Raw genomic sequence first — 16,061 nt, 5'->3', positions numbered from 1 at the left:
AGCTAACCAAAACTGCAAACGATGAATGAGATTCCAAAAGTACATGCACGAGTGAAAATGCAATTATGTATCTAAATGTAATAATACAATTGAAAACTTAAAAGAAAAAATTTCAACAATGCGACTTGTATTATACGCTTACCCCAGCTCTACGCAACTTGCAGTTGCGTTTTTGAATGTTCTCATTCATATAGGGATGTGGATGTAGGTAAAAATCAACTACTTCTTCGCATAATGCCAAATTGCACAGCTGGCTGCTTGCCAACCCTTTACAATTAATACGGCAGTAAGAGTTATGGGAGGTCTTGTCGTGCAGCTTGGTATCTGGTCAGTTGCATGGGTTCCATGTTTGAATGGGTTTGCATGGAGAACCACGTGGAACAATGGGATAAAGGTAAAATTATGAGATAGTGAGGTACTTTTATCAAAATTTACATTTAATTTTTGTTATTTAATGTGTATTTTTATTTAATCTCTCCACATTAAATTTTAATTTTATTAATATACACATATTTAGTTTTTTTAATTATAAAAGAACGTAAATGAGAAAATATTAAAAGAAATTTGTGATACAAAAATATATAAATACATAAGTCTACAGAAATGACTGTGCCGAAATATATAAAATTGACTTTTTTGAACGGAAATATTTGTACCTACATGATTGTACCTAAATATATTATAATGAACCTAAATGTATGTACCGAAATGTATTATATTGAATTAATATACCTAAATGTCAATACCGAAATATATGTACCAAAAATGTAAGTACCTAAATGTCAATACCGAAATGTATGTACCAAAATGTATGTACATAAATGTCAATATCGAAATGTATGTACTAAAATATATGTACCTAAATGTATGTACTGAAATATAATATATTGAATTAATGTACCTAAAAGGCAATACTCAAATGTGTGTACCTAAATGTACGTAACGAAGTGCATTATATTGAATCAATGTACCTATATGTTTGTACCGATGATATACCGACATATTCAAATGTATCAATGTACCTAAATAAAGAACATACAAAATTGTTATCGGAATATATATTATAAAAAAATTAGTCGCTTAATTGTAGTCATTAAAATATATTATGATGAATGAAATAAAAATTAAATTTAAATGTAATTAATACATTAAAATATAAAAAAAGATAAATAAAAATTGGATTTTAATCGTACACAAGGTTATAGTCTAAAACTCATCTTTTTTAAGGATTAAAATGAAGTTTTCTAAAAACAAAATCAGTAACATATAAACCTAAAATTGCAAATTAATCCAAAAATAACAAATAATTAGATAAAAATTTATAGCCGTATACATTTCTATATAATTTTTTAAAAAATGAAAAATTATGCAAGATGAATTTGTCTGTCAGAACATTTTAATTGATACTATTAGTCAAGACTCAAAAGTTGGATCTTAATTCGTTGACTGGTACGCAACTATGAATTTTTCTAGATGCTAGCAATCTACGAATTTTCCTAGATGCTAGCAAATATATAGACCGAGAAGCTAAGTTGCTTACATACATACAAAATATTAAAGTCCCAATTAAGACGTTGTGCTGGCCAATAGACCGAGAGAAAGCAAGTCATTTACATACATACAAAACTATCTCAGTCGTCCCGATTAAGACGTTACTAGCAAATATATAGACCGAGAGAAAACAAGTCAAAATTACCTCAGTCGTCCTAATTAAGATGTTACTGGCAAATATATAGGCTGAGAGAAAGCAAGTTGTCTACATACATACAAAAGTATGTCAATCCCAATTAAGACATTACTAGTAAATATATTAACTGAGAGAAATCGAGTTGTTTACCTACAAACAAAAGTATATGTCCCAATTAAGATGTTACTGGCAAATATATGGACTAAGAGAAAGCAAGTTTATATACATCCAAAAGTACTTTAGTCGTCCCAATTAAAACGTTAGTAGCAAATATATGGACCGAGAGAAAGCAAGTTGTTTACATACATACAAAATTATCTCAGTCCCAATTAAGATGTAAGAAATTTAGTAACATTTGGCTATATAGATGAGAGAATTATGTAGTACGCTACTGATAATTACTTATTTCAATGTACCTTTCCATGTTTTTGTTAAAGAAGAAAAAATTGACTATTAATTTTAAAATAATATAAAATTATATTAGCACTTTAAAAATATCATTTTGCACTCTACATTTTTTATAATTACTTAATAAGAAAGAAAAAGATATTTGTAAAAAATGTAAAATAAGATCTTATGAGTGGTCATCAGGACATCTAACATTTTTGGAGTGGAATGAGGATCCTCTTCGGATTCACTTTGTGAGGATTCCGGGGATATTTTAATCACGTCCGTTCATCGTACATTGTACAATCATAAATCATTTTTTATTTAAAATTGAATATAAACAAAATAAGACAAAAAGTAAAAAGTAATGAGAATATAAAATGTTGATGTGGCTTAACCATGACCACAAAAATAGGAGGGGATGAGAGGGCAGACAATCCAAGTCCTATATATACACACACACATGCATGTAAATAGTGTACACAGTTCTCTCTCTGAGTGTCTCCCATTATTTTCTCACTACTTCCCTACTGCACAAAGACACGCACACATGCATTTGCTTTAGTTTCTCTGTTTAGAAGGCTAGGGAGGGCAGAGTGATTGAGAGAATGGAGAGGGAAGATAGCTGCGGCACACAACTCATCTATGGAAACTGCGAGTTTAATTCTTATGGGCTCGACACCTTCGTAGAGAGAGTGAAGTTTCCCAAGTGTAGAGAATATGTTGTTGTTTCCATCATAGGTCCTCAGAGTGGAGGTAATGAATAAGTGATCTTTACCTTCAATATTCAGTTTGATTGGTTGCGCTCTATATATATAGTTTTCTGAAATTTGGTTGCCTACATGAAATCACAGGAAAGAGCACTTTGATGAACCATCTGTTCGACACTAAGTTTCAGGAGATGAATCCAGATAGGAGGTTTGTAATTGTGACTTATGAATTTGCACCATTTAGCACGTACGCTTATTTGTTTTCGGCACAAGTCGGTATTTGTGTGTGTATATATATACGTTTCAGGAGCCAAACAACGAAGGGCATTTGGATTGCCAAGTGTGTTGGCGTTGAGCCTTGCACCCTCGCCTTGGATATTGAGGGTACTGATGGAAGTGAGAGAGGCCAGGTAATCTTGTGTTGAGAGTAATTTGTTATGTGTTAAGAGTGTGTGTTAGCTATGAGATTAGTTTTCGTCACTAGATAACTTACTCAGTAAAGAAAATTTATGGAATTTGATACAGAAACAAACCTTAGGAGCTACTATTTGTGAAATATTGTTGAACATCCTTGGATTTACTCAATTTCCTCTGCAATTTTGGGCATTTCCAGGATGATACTGCATTCGAGAAAAAAAGCGCTCTATTTGCTATGGCAATATCCGACATTGTGATGATAAATATGTAAGTTCTTTAGTTTTCTGGGATTATTTGCGCCTTGGCTATTGGACCATTTTACTGACTTTAGTTACTCGTAAACCATACGTTTGATGTATGGATATTTCAATTGGGTAGTGGGCATGTGTGGATAGTTCATACACAACAGCTATTAGTTACTAGTAAACCATACGTTATACATATATATTGACAGCTAGGACAGTATGGGAGAGAGGGAATAAGATATTGACAGTATGGAGAGAGGGAATATTGCTCGTGAAAAGGAATGATGTATATTCCTTGACAGATAGACTATCACATGGTTTTGTTGCTATGGTTTGTTGTTTATTTTTTCCCTAGTTGCTGCATCATGACAGCAAGCACAACACCTGTATTGCTTTTCATTATTGCATGCGCGTATGTAAGATGTATGTATATAAACAATGCTGCTATTGCAGCAGAAAAATAAGAATGAAAACAACAAAGTTGAAACCAAAACTTCAATATGGTATCAGAGCAGGAACCATAGGGTCCTGCCTCTGTTGATTATCTTTCTAGCCTGTTCTTCTTCCTCTGTTCATCATTTGTTGTGATGGCAGAAGATACCTCATCTAGTCATGAGGCTACAAGTTCCTCAACCTTAACACCAGCCAACATGATACACGGAGAGAGCAACCTACGACTGTGCTCTGTGTTGTTGAATGAGTTCAACTACTTGTCGTGGTCACGAGCTATATCTCTTGCCCTAGGAGGAAGATCGAAACTAGGGTACGTAAATGGAACCATCAAGCCTCCAGAGACTTCCTCAGCTACCTTTGATGCATGGCAATCAAATGACCAGCTTGTTATGTCCTGGATACTTAACTCGATGGAGCCCAAGTTGTCTGAGATCTTCAGCTACTCAGATTCTTCACACATCTTATGGGAATCGATCAAGGAAATGTATGACAGTCAACACAATGCTGCTCGTGTGTTTGAACTGAAGAAAAGCCTCGATGGGCTTAAGCAAGGTAATCAAACTTTCATTCAGCATCTTGGAAGCATGAAATCTATGTGGAATGAACTTGATCTATACCGTCCACACACCACTGAATCCGCTGTACTCTTGAAAAGGGCTGATGAAGATAAAGTGTTCCAACTATTGGCAAGTTTGGGAGTTGAGTATGAAGACTTGCGTAGCCATTTACTAATGACTCCTGAGCTACCATCTTTCGTCAACGTGTGTCATGCAATCCAAAGAGAAGAAACTCGAAGGAAAGTAATGCATGTTGAGCCCCGGTCTAGCTCAGAAGCTAGAGTTTTCACTAGTAACCACAACTCCACTAGTGAAAGGCCTTTTAATGGAAGAAAAGCTGACTGGAAATGCACATACTGCAACACCAAGGGACACGTACGGGAAAAATGCTGGATTTTACATCCTGAGTTAAAACCTAAGTTTAACAAGGAAGGAAAAATGATCAGGGATGGGAAAGGGTTTGCGCCTAAAGCTTTCCAATCTCTGAGTTGTCAATCTAATGAGATGTCAAACTTCACCTCAAATCCTATCTCCCTGATCAATGAGTTTGCCGCCTTTCTCCAAAAGAAGAGTGATATCGCTGAAGGTAACAATGTCACCACGGAAAATCCCACATAAATGCTTGGAAAATTTGCTGGTTTTTTGGCAAATTCAAACACCACTACATCCGGCAATATCCCAGGTATCATTTGTGCACTTTCCACGGCTCTCAATGTATACCTCACACACGATTTTTGGATTATAGACTCAGGTGCCACTGACCATATAACCAACAAACAAGCTTGTCTACATGAGTTTCAAAAATTACCTAATCCTACTCATGTGTCTGTAGCAAATGGGAAAGGGGAACCAGTCCTAGGAAAAGGAAAAATTAAATTGATGGGGAGTGATGTAGAGTCTACGGCACTATATGTACCCTCATTTCCATTTCAGCTTCTGTCCATAGGAAAAATCACACATACTTTGAACTGTCTTGCTATTTTTTCTCCTCACACAGTTGTATTTCAGGATCGAGTCACTCAAAAGAAGATTGGTGAGGGTTTTTTCTTAAATGGTCTGTACTACCTCTCAAAGGAGTTCAATCAAGTTAAGGAACCCATTGCCAACCTAAGCCATGTCCAGAAGCATCAACTTTGGCACCAACGCCTAGCTCATCCCTCCGAACCAGTAATGTCTAAGTTATTTCCAAATTATTGTACCAACACACATGAGTGTGAGATCTGTCAAATGTCAAAAGCCACTAGGCTACCTTTTGTACCCTCTAAATCTAGAACTAGTAAACCCTTTGAAGTTGTACACTCAGATATTTGGGGACCTTCCCGTGTTGAGTCATTTGATGGGTACAAGTATTTTGTTACATTCATAGATGACTACTCTAGGGTTACTTGGTTATATCTCTTAAAGTCTAAAAGTGAATTTTCTACAGCGTTTCAAGACTTTCATAAGCTAATAACCAACCACTTCTCCTAAAAAATATGTACCTTACGGTCAGATAATGGCACCGAGTATACCTCCAATAATCTGTCAAACTACTTGAGCAGTCATGGTATCTTGCATCAAACTAGTTGTGTGGGTACACCACAACAAAATGGTGTAGCCGAACGCAAGAATAGGGATTTATTAGAGAAAACTAGGTCTCTTATGTTTCAGATGCAAGTTCCCAAGAGATTCTGGTCCCAAGCACTCCTTACTGCAGCCTATATCATTAACAGACTTCCCACTCGTGTCCTAAATTCCAAATCACCTTTTGAAGTTATGAAGGGAAGAACGTCTGATTTAACTCATTTCAGGATTTTTGGGTGCACTTGTTATGTTCACGTTCAAGCAAACCATCGTGATAAACTCGAACCTCGAGCTATCAAGTGTGTGTTTATGGGGTACTCAAGTTCTCAAAAAGGATACAAATGTTATAACCCACACACTGGGAAGCTGGTTGTCTCTAGGGATGTACGGTTTGATGAACACGTTCCTTTCTTCAACAATCACTCCCCAAATAGTTCTCAGGGGGAGAGTCTAATGGATATGTTTCCATTACCAACTCTTGCTGAAATCCATACAGACACCCCCCCATATCACCCTATAAGTGATCCTCCAGTTGATGAGATGGTCAGTGAAGACATACCTCGTGCCCCAGCATCAGTTGTTGCCACACAACCAATTGTAGCAGCACCAAAACGAAATCCAACTCGCGATCGCAACCCTCCTCGACGGCTACAAGAGTACATTACTTACAGTGCAAGGCATCCCATTTCTGAAGTCCTTACTTATCACAAACTGTCAGCATCTCATGCATCTTTCCTAAGTCAGTTGGCAAACAATGTTGAGCCTAAAAACTTTCAAGAAGCAGTATGTATGCCTGTGTGGAGAGATGCCATGCATGATGAGCTTAAAGCACTGAATGAAAATCAAACTTGGAGTATAGTAGATCTTCCCAAAGGGAAGAAAGCCGTAGGGAGTAGATGGATTTACAAGACTAAATTCAATTCTAATGGTACCATTGAAAGACACAAGGCCCGATTAGTTGCACGGGGTTTCACTCAAACTTACGGCATTGACTACAAGGAGACCTTTGCTCCCGTTGCCAAAATGAACACTGTGAGGGTGTTGTTATCAGTAGCAGTCAACCACGACTGGCCCTTGTTTCAAATGGATGTTAAAAACGCATTTCTTCACGGTGAGCTCCAAGAAGAGGTGTACATGAAGCTACCTCCAGGACACCCTCAAGAAAAAGAACCTTCCAAAGTCTGCAAGCTTCATAAAGCTATATATGGACTTAAACAGTCTCCTCAAGCTTGGTATGCCAAACTGAGCTCCGTTCTTGAAGTGGCAGGGTTCAAAAGGAGTCATGCTGACTCCTCTCTCTTTGTTCGAAATGGTGTCCAAGGGAAGCTTGTAGTTCTTATATATGTTGACGACCTTATCATCACGGGGGACAACATGGATGAACTCGAGGCTCTTAAAGGGTCACTTCACCAACAGTTTGCCATTAAAGATTTGGGATCCTTGAAATATTTTCTGGGAATTGAGATGGCTACCTCCTCTAAGGGTTTATTCTTAAATCAAAGGAAGTATGTCCTTGACCTTCTTGATGAAGCACATATGGTCAACTGCAAACCTGCCCGCACCCCTCTTGCTAGCAAACTTCAACTGGATGCTCCAGGTACCATTCTTTCAAATCCTAATGTGTATCAACGCATGGTTGGGAAACTCATTTACCTAACTATCACAAGGCCTGATATTGCTTACTCCGTAAGCCTTATCAGTCAGTTTATGCATTCTCCTACATTGGTACATTGGGAAATTGTCAAGAGAATTCTTCGATATCTCAAGGGCTCGATCGGCAGAGGCATACTCATGCAGAAAAATGAGTCTAACCACATTCTGGCCTATACCGATGCGGACTGGGCTGGTAATTCCCTTGATCGAAAATCCACCACAGGTTTTTGTACCTTTGTAGGTGGAAATCTTGTCACCTAGAAAAGTAAAAAACAAACAGTGGTTGCACGGTCCAGTGCTGAAGCTGAATATCGGGCCATGGCAGCAACAGCTTCTGAACTCATCTGGTTGAAGAGTCTACTTCTTGATCTTGGCTTCACCAGCAAGGAACCCATGTCCTTATTCTGTGACAACCAGGCTGCCATGCATATTGCATCCAATCCTGTATTCCATGAACGGACTAAACACATTGAAGTTGACTGCCACTACATCCGCAATCAAGTTCAATCCAACATCATCGAAACTGTGTACACTAGAAGTCATGATCAACTTGCGGACATTTTCACGAAAGCTCTTGATTTTACACAGTTTCAATGGTTATTGTTCAAGCTTGGATCAATCAACGCCCTTGATCCAGCTTGAGGGGGAGTATTGACAGCTAGGACAGTATGGGAGAGAGGGAATAAGATATTGACAGTATGGAGAGAGGGAATATTGCTCGTGAAAAGGAATGATGTATATTCCTTGACAGATAGACTATCACATGGTTTTGTTGCTATGGTTTGCTGTTTATTTTTTCCCTAGTTGCTGCATCATGACAGCAAGCACAACACCTGTATTGCTTTTCTTTATTGCATGCGCGTATGTAAGATGTATGTATATAAACAATGCTGCTATTGCAGCAGAAAAATAAGAATGAAAACAACAAAGTTGAAACCAAAACTTCAATAATATACATAATATATCTTTAAATTATTTCGGAAAACTTTGCTTCTGGTCCGTGATTGACCAAAATTTTTAAACTGAAACTTCATTAATTTGAATACTTAATTTGATTGAAGGACAAAATATTAAATTTCAGTATTAATTAAGAAATTTATAACGAAAATTAACAGTTCCTCTTTAAAATGTGCAAAGATTAATACCGCATAGGGAGTTTTAATTTTTTCTTCAAATTTTAATTGAGTGAAAAAAAAAAGTATTTTTATTTTTAAATATTGTTACCTTATAAATTACAAAAGGGTACATTTTATAATAAAATATGGGTACATTATAGATAATAAAAAGTGAATAGATTTTACACTTAAAAATGGGTACATTTTACATTAAAAAAAATTGGTGCATTTTACATATACAAAGTGGGAATTTTTTTTGAAAACTGGGTACATTATAAATATATGAATGTGTACATTATAATGCACAAGTATGAAGGAAGATTATGGTTGACAAGTATTACAGGCCAACAACTATAAGTTTTCAAACAGCTGTGGGGACTGAACCCATCAGTTGAAAGACTTAGTCTAAGGTTTCTTGGGTCTTTCTAACAAAATTCATATCAGTTCATAAGGATTCAATTACATATACACACATGTGATTTCAGATTATTTTAGATATCAATTGGAGATTCAATTATCTATACAGGTGGTGCCATGATCTTGGTCGGGAGAATGCTGCTAACAAACCTTTACTAAGAACTGTTTTTCAGGTACTCAATAGCTATGATTATATATGACCGTGTTTGTCTCTAATTTAATCTTAAATATCAAACGAGACCCTAATTCTCTAGTATATTGTCGTCTAACGGTGGATATTATGTAACTTTTGAGTGTACTATAGGCGAGGTTGCGATTAATCGGCACCCCTGATGGACAAACTGCGTTGTTTTTTATCATTCGTGATAAATCGACACAGGTCTGGAGATATATAATATAACTTACTTGGCTAGTAATATATGTACAAGACCATTCTGTTCAATTACGTTGTAGTCCTTCCTTACAAACTAATTCTCTAGTTTGTGGCCATTCGTTAATTTAGACCCCGTTTAAAAATCTGGAGCTTGATTTAAGGAAGGATATAAAGAAGGTATTCGTACTACGTAATTAATTTTGCCTTCATCTATGATTTGATTTTGTTGGTTATTTCCTTTTCTTCGGTATGCCTTACACTATAATGGTGTGAACAAATTCTGCAGATATGGGATGCAGTTCCGAAGCCCCAAGCCCATGAAAGGACCCCGTTCTCTGAATTTTTTAGCGTTAGATCTCTTGTCTTGATTATTCTTGATCATCTTCCCAATCATGGATTAAGATCGGGACACACAATTTTGACACAATTTCTCAAGGCCCATTCCATAAGTATTTCAACAATCTAACTGTTTATCTTTTAAGTTTTTCCTCAAATCATTTATATAAAAAATCACCCAAATCTGAAACAATATGACAACTAAAATATGGTCATTTTAGTGTTTCTTTGTAAAACCATATTCTTCAATTTTCTTCACTGAAAATAAATATCTTAATGATTTTAGATTTGTCTAATTTTTTGTAAAAATGATCTATGAATGATAAATTATAATATAGACATTTCAGAGCGTTGAAAAAAGTTACGGAATGTGAACTACAAGAAAATCTGTTAAAATGTGTGTCAATGTGTTTCCCGATCGATCGTCTCTATCTATATGTATATGTTGTCTCTGATTTTGACATCCTTTGATACGTAGGTACACGTAGTTGGTTTGTCAAATTATGAGTTTCTGAAGGAGAAGTTTGAGGAAGAGGTACCCCTCAGATGCTTTATCAAAAGCAATTCATTATATATCTCATGTCAAGGTATCCGATTATACCTCATGCGGAAGTGCACCCAAACGATCCATGCTTCTTGTTAATTGCGAGCCTTCCGTGCCTTGAACCACCTTGAACCTCCATTGGACAAGTTTCGCAAAGATCAAGAGGGTTAGCTAAAGTATTTCGAGTTGCCCCATGATATTCAACTCCCAAGTCCCAAGAGTTATGGTTATAACCCTAGATAGATCTAGAACTATATATATAGAGAAAGGGTATGGGAGAAGGGAGCACGAATGTCCTGCACTTATAAAATCTCACCCACTGCTCCCAGTTTCGAACAAAGTCATAGGTGGGTACTCCGATAATAGAATAATACGAATAGGGGCTTAAGAAATTATTAGATCACCGATAAACATTTGATGATTACTTTCTTTAACAACTAAGGACATAGTTCATGTGATTTGGGTTTTGGGTTGAGGTGTTTTGGTCTTTCGCTTTTTGGGATTTGGGTTGGGTATGTTTTGATAGGGTTTTAGTCCTTGGTTGTACAAGAAACTTTCCCTACCAGTTTTGAGGGAAGCTAAAGTTTAGTTAGGTACCTTGTCGGTTGTACAAGAAACTTTCCCCACAAGTTTTGAGGAAAGTTAAAGCTTAGTTAGGACCTTGTTGTTAAACTCCCTTCAAAGGGGAGAGAGCACCTTGCTGTCTTCAAAATGCCTTGTTGAAGAAGTAAATAAGGTGACTTAGCTTGTCAAAGAGAAGATATCAAATGATAACCTTAAAAAACAAGTAAACTAGAACCCACCAAAAAGAACCTCAAATTAAGTTTATTGAATGAAAATATGAAAGCTAACAAACTGTAACTAGGTAGACTGATGCTTTAGCATAGTGGTAGAAATCAATCATGTCTATACACTCTGGTGCAGATTCGATCCCCTTTGATTCCCATCCCCCTAACAACTAACTATTTAAGCATATCATTTGTTAAAAAAAAAAAAAAAAAACCTAAGGAAGCCTATATGTAGTTTTGTACAAGGCTTCTTTTCAAGGGAGTTTCAATGAAAAATGCTTGGATTACATTTATTTTGACAAAAAACCATTTAATAACTTTATTTAATGAAAATGGCTTAAACTTATCGCATCCATCACACACACTCTCTCTCATCTCCCTCATTATTTCTTAAATTGAACACTAACTATTTCTTAAACTAAACACGGGTACTACACTATTTCTTAAACTGAGCATGGTACTATTTCTAAAAACTTAACACAGTGCTATCATTATTTCTTAAACAAAACACTGGTACTACCATTATTTCTTAAATTGACTATTTTTTAAACTGAACATGATACCACTATTACTTAAACTGACTATTTCTAAAATTGAACACGGGTATTATTTCTGAAACTAAACGTGGGTTGGCGAGCACGTTGCATGCGCATTTGGATGGGTTTTTTTTTTCCTTTCCTTTCTTTTGTCCTTATTATTGAATAAAGTTATTAGATAACTTTTGGATAGAATTCAAAGTTTTGAGCCATTTTCATTAGCATTTCTTATTTTAAATTATGGCATATGTACTATTTACCAAATCTTACTTCACCCCCTACAATCAATGTTGTTTCATTTTACCACCTGCACTCTTTCTTCATGTCCCTCATTACCCCCTACACTCTATATTGTCACCCTTTACTATATGCACTCTTCCTTTATGTCCCACTTTAATTAACCTATTAATTCCATCAACTAAGTTGGTTGTGTAGCATATAACATTTCATGTTAGTGGAACCTATGGGTAAAAGGAGGTGTGTTAAACTCAAAGAAGAATTTGATTTCTTTAGATCAAGAGAAAAAAGAGGAAGAGAATGTTGAATTTCAGGATTCGCAAGTCAATTTCAAAGTTTTTAGATCAATGTGCATAGATTTAACCCATCAAAATAGTTGAAAAGACTAAATTGTCCATGACTTAGCACAATTAACAATTCTCTTAATCTATTTTATGGAACAAGGTAAAAAGTAGGGCATTGAGGAAAAGTACAAATAGTAAAGTGAGATAATATAGAGTGTAAGGGATTAAGTGGGGAAGAGCGTAGGTGTCAAAGTGAGACAATATCGAGTGTAGTAAAGTGAGATTTGATGAACATGTGTCATAACTAAAAATAAGCCTTACATAATGACTGTTAGCTCTAGATTTTCTTGGTAGAAAAATAATTAAACAAATAACAAAATACCCAACACGTCGTAAAAACTTAAAATGGTGATAAAATATGCCGAGAAAGTCCATATGACATAGCAAAGCTGTGTGTTGAACTTGTGATGTCGCAGTCTTTGTAACGGGACGGGAGTCCAAATTTGCAAAGTAATTCTTGCTCGTGGACTTGATCTTTAATCCACTCCGACTCCATCTGCATCATATGTTCCAAGAAGCACAATCTGCGGCGACATATTTGCAAGACCGCGTCAAAGAAATTGAAAGAAATTAAAGTTTGAGCTAGCAAATGAACCAATTTTTAGTTGTCCGCCGAGGAAGACGAAACCTAGTTTTAAAAATCACTTTATTAATTGTGACTGCACAAAACTCCTTGAGTAGAAAAGTGAGCGATCCCAGTATCTATCAGATCAATGTGTGCAAGGACCAAATTCCCTTGCGGTGTTAAACCATGGTTTTCGTATAGAACTTTACAGTGGAGCGTGGTACTTACGTACATTTGACTGTATCATGCAGGTTGCTCAACTGAAGCAGCGTCTTGTCAATTCTACTTCTTCAGGAAGCCTTCCTGGTTATAGAAGGCGTGCTGTCCCTGCCTCTGCATTTTCTCTCATGATACAGCAGATTTGGAAAGAGATCAAACAGAACAAAGACCTGGATCTTCCTTCTCAAAGGGTACTTTGTTTGTTTCTTATTAAATTTTCCCATTGGACGTAACAATATTTGTGGTCAGGACTTCTCATAATCAGATAACCATCTACAAATAATGTTTTTATATTAGGTTATGGTTGCCACCATGCGTTGTGAAGCAACTGCCGACAAGACATTGGGACAATTCATGGAAAGTGAGGTATGTATTAATCAGTTATCTCCATTTGTTAGATGCTAACTTAAGGGAAGTTTTATTGGTTGTTGCTTGGATGAACATTATTTAGCGCTGGTTGTCATTACAAAAAGCTGCTGAAACTGGTCCTGTACAAGATTTCGGTAAAAGGGTCAGCTCAATTCTATACTACTATCTTTCTGAGTAAGTTCCACTCTAGTTTCTACTACTTATGATACTTTATTTGTATGCCTTGATAAATATATATCTTGCTTATTTGTGCATCACATATAGATATGACAAGGAGGTCGTGGACTTTGACGAAGGTGTAAGGAAGTCGAAACGACACATGTTGGAGTCGAGAGCATTGCAGGTATGGCTACTTTATGATCTTCCTCTCTAGCTAATCGTTTCGTGTCAGTTAAATACTTATTCTCAGGTTAGGATGGTCCTTTGGGACCCATGTAAACTTGTACTCAATAAGTAAGGATACAACACGGTTACATGTGCCTGAAAAGAAAAGAGTACGAATAGAACTACTTTGTGCTTAATGTTAGAAAATAGGGGCACAGTATGATATTTGTGCTTGTAAGTTTGTGCTGTACGTGTAGTTTTCTAGTAGTGTAGTTAACAAAGTTTTAGTTAGGTCTGCACACTGCAGCTCAAGGAAATAGGGGCACATCAGTATGATATTTTTTGCTTGTAAGTTCATGTTCTTGGAAAATAAGTTCAGTTTCTTAGGCGCAGTTCTACGCATAAGGTATGCTTGTTCAAGAGATAGGATATATAAAATGAAGCATTGAACCGATCCATAATTCAAAGTCAATGAGCCTTTTATTTTATTCTTATTTATTACCATTAATCCTATTCATAATCTTGCTTTCCTCTGGACTGTACAGTCTGCCCAGGCTGTGTACAATACCATGTTGGTACACTTATGCTCTAAAGCATTTGAAGGGTTTAAAGTGAGGGCGGCGTCACTTAACCCAGAAAAAGGATTTGATGAATCTCTTCGTGCCTGTATTCTTTCTTCCATGCGTGAATTTCGCCAATGGTGTGCTGGTATATATCATATCCTTTGTGATTCTGTTACTTGTTTCTCAAGGCATACAAATTTCTTTAAAACAACATCATTGTTGGCATTTCATCTACTTAACTAGATGAGTTGAATTAACCATGCTAAGTTATCCTTTCAGATGCTTCCTTACAACATAGAAATTGGAGTTTTTCAACCATTGTAGAAAAGCTTCAACGCGATATAGATGTACATGCAGCATCATTTATTCGTAGTGCAAAGTTGTCAGAATTGAAGCTCAAATATAAGGTAGTATTTCTACACAAAATGAATCTCTTTCCTCACACAATATCTAATATGTGTTGGTCGCCCATACAATGATAGAGTCAATCTCCATTAAAGACCGTCTTCCGTAACTTGTTGGTTTTGTGTGACATCTGAAGTCCAACATGTCTTCAGTTTGACTGGCATCAAATAACTTATTGTGAACTCTATTAAAGACTATTAGATAGTGTATGAGCAATTATAGGGTCAATTTTTAGAGATTAAACTCAATGTAGTCAGTTTTACGTGCTTTAGTATGTAGAATTATTAAATAAATCATATGTTGATTATGTATTATTACTTAAATTACTTATTTGAGGGCAACTAGTGCTATGGTAATGGTATAATGATATTTACTCTCCATTTGCAAGTGTGAATTCTCAGGTTCGACTTCCTTGGAAGACGAGTTCAATATCAATTTATTATGGCTTGGTATTGTGCAGCTTAGTTGAAATATTCAACCACCCTTTAGCGTAAACCATATCGTTGTATTATAAATTAAAGAAAATTACTTATTTGGGAAACTTTGTATAATGTTGACTGTAGGAACAACTTGTTGCATCTTTAACTAGTCAAGTAGACCCTGCGTTTGGGGATGGTGGAGAAGGCATGTGGGTTTCAATAAGAAGAATTCTTAAGCTTGAGACTGAAAATGCAATATCAAGGTTATCTATACAGGGTTTTGAGTTGGAAGAAAAAGAATTCAACGCAATGAGGCAATATTTAAGCAACATTGCCAGAAACGTGGTGGAGCAAAAAGCAAGAGACAATATTGTTGCTGAAAAAGTTTTGACCGAAATGAAAGATAGGTAAAGCAAATTTCTCACTGTATATATATAAATATATATATACTCTTGTCATCTTTTTGGTTGCTTAATTATCAGAGTTTAATTGGTTAACAATTTTCAGGTTTTCAAGGGTCTTCTGTTACGATAGCAATTCACAGCCTAGGGCTTGGAAAAAGAAGAAGCATATCACAGTTGCTACAGAAGAAGCCCATTCTGCTGTAATCACTGAGAACAACTTAATTTAATATAAATCAACGGAAGTTTAACATTGACATAACATTATTATGTTTTTGTTTAATTAGTAACCTTTTTTCACTCTCTTTTTTGTGCAGTCTCTTAAGATTTTGGCGGTTATGGCTACCATTGACTTGGATGAGAAACGAAATTATGATGAACTCTTTTCTTGTTTAACGAAAGAAATTGAAGACTCTCTTCCCTCGAGTTGGAAC

This window comes from Malus sylvestris, chromosome 5 (assembly GCF_916048215.2).
Source record: "Malus sylvestris chromosome 5, drMalSylv7.2, whole genome shotgun sequence".
Lineage (NCBI taxonomy): Eukaryota > Viridiplantae > Streptophyta > Magnoliopsida > Rosales > Rosaceae > Malus > Malus sylvestris.
Note: the sequence above shows the minus strand (reverse complement) of the source record.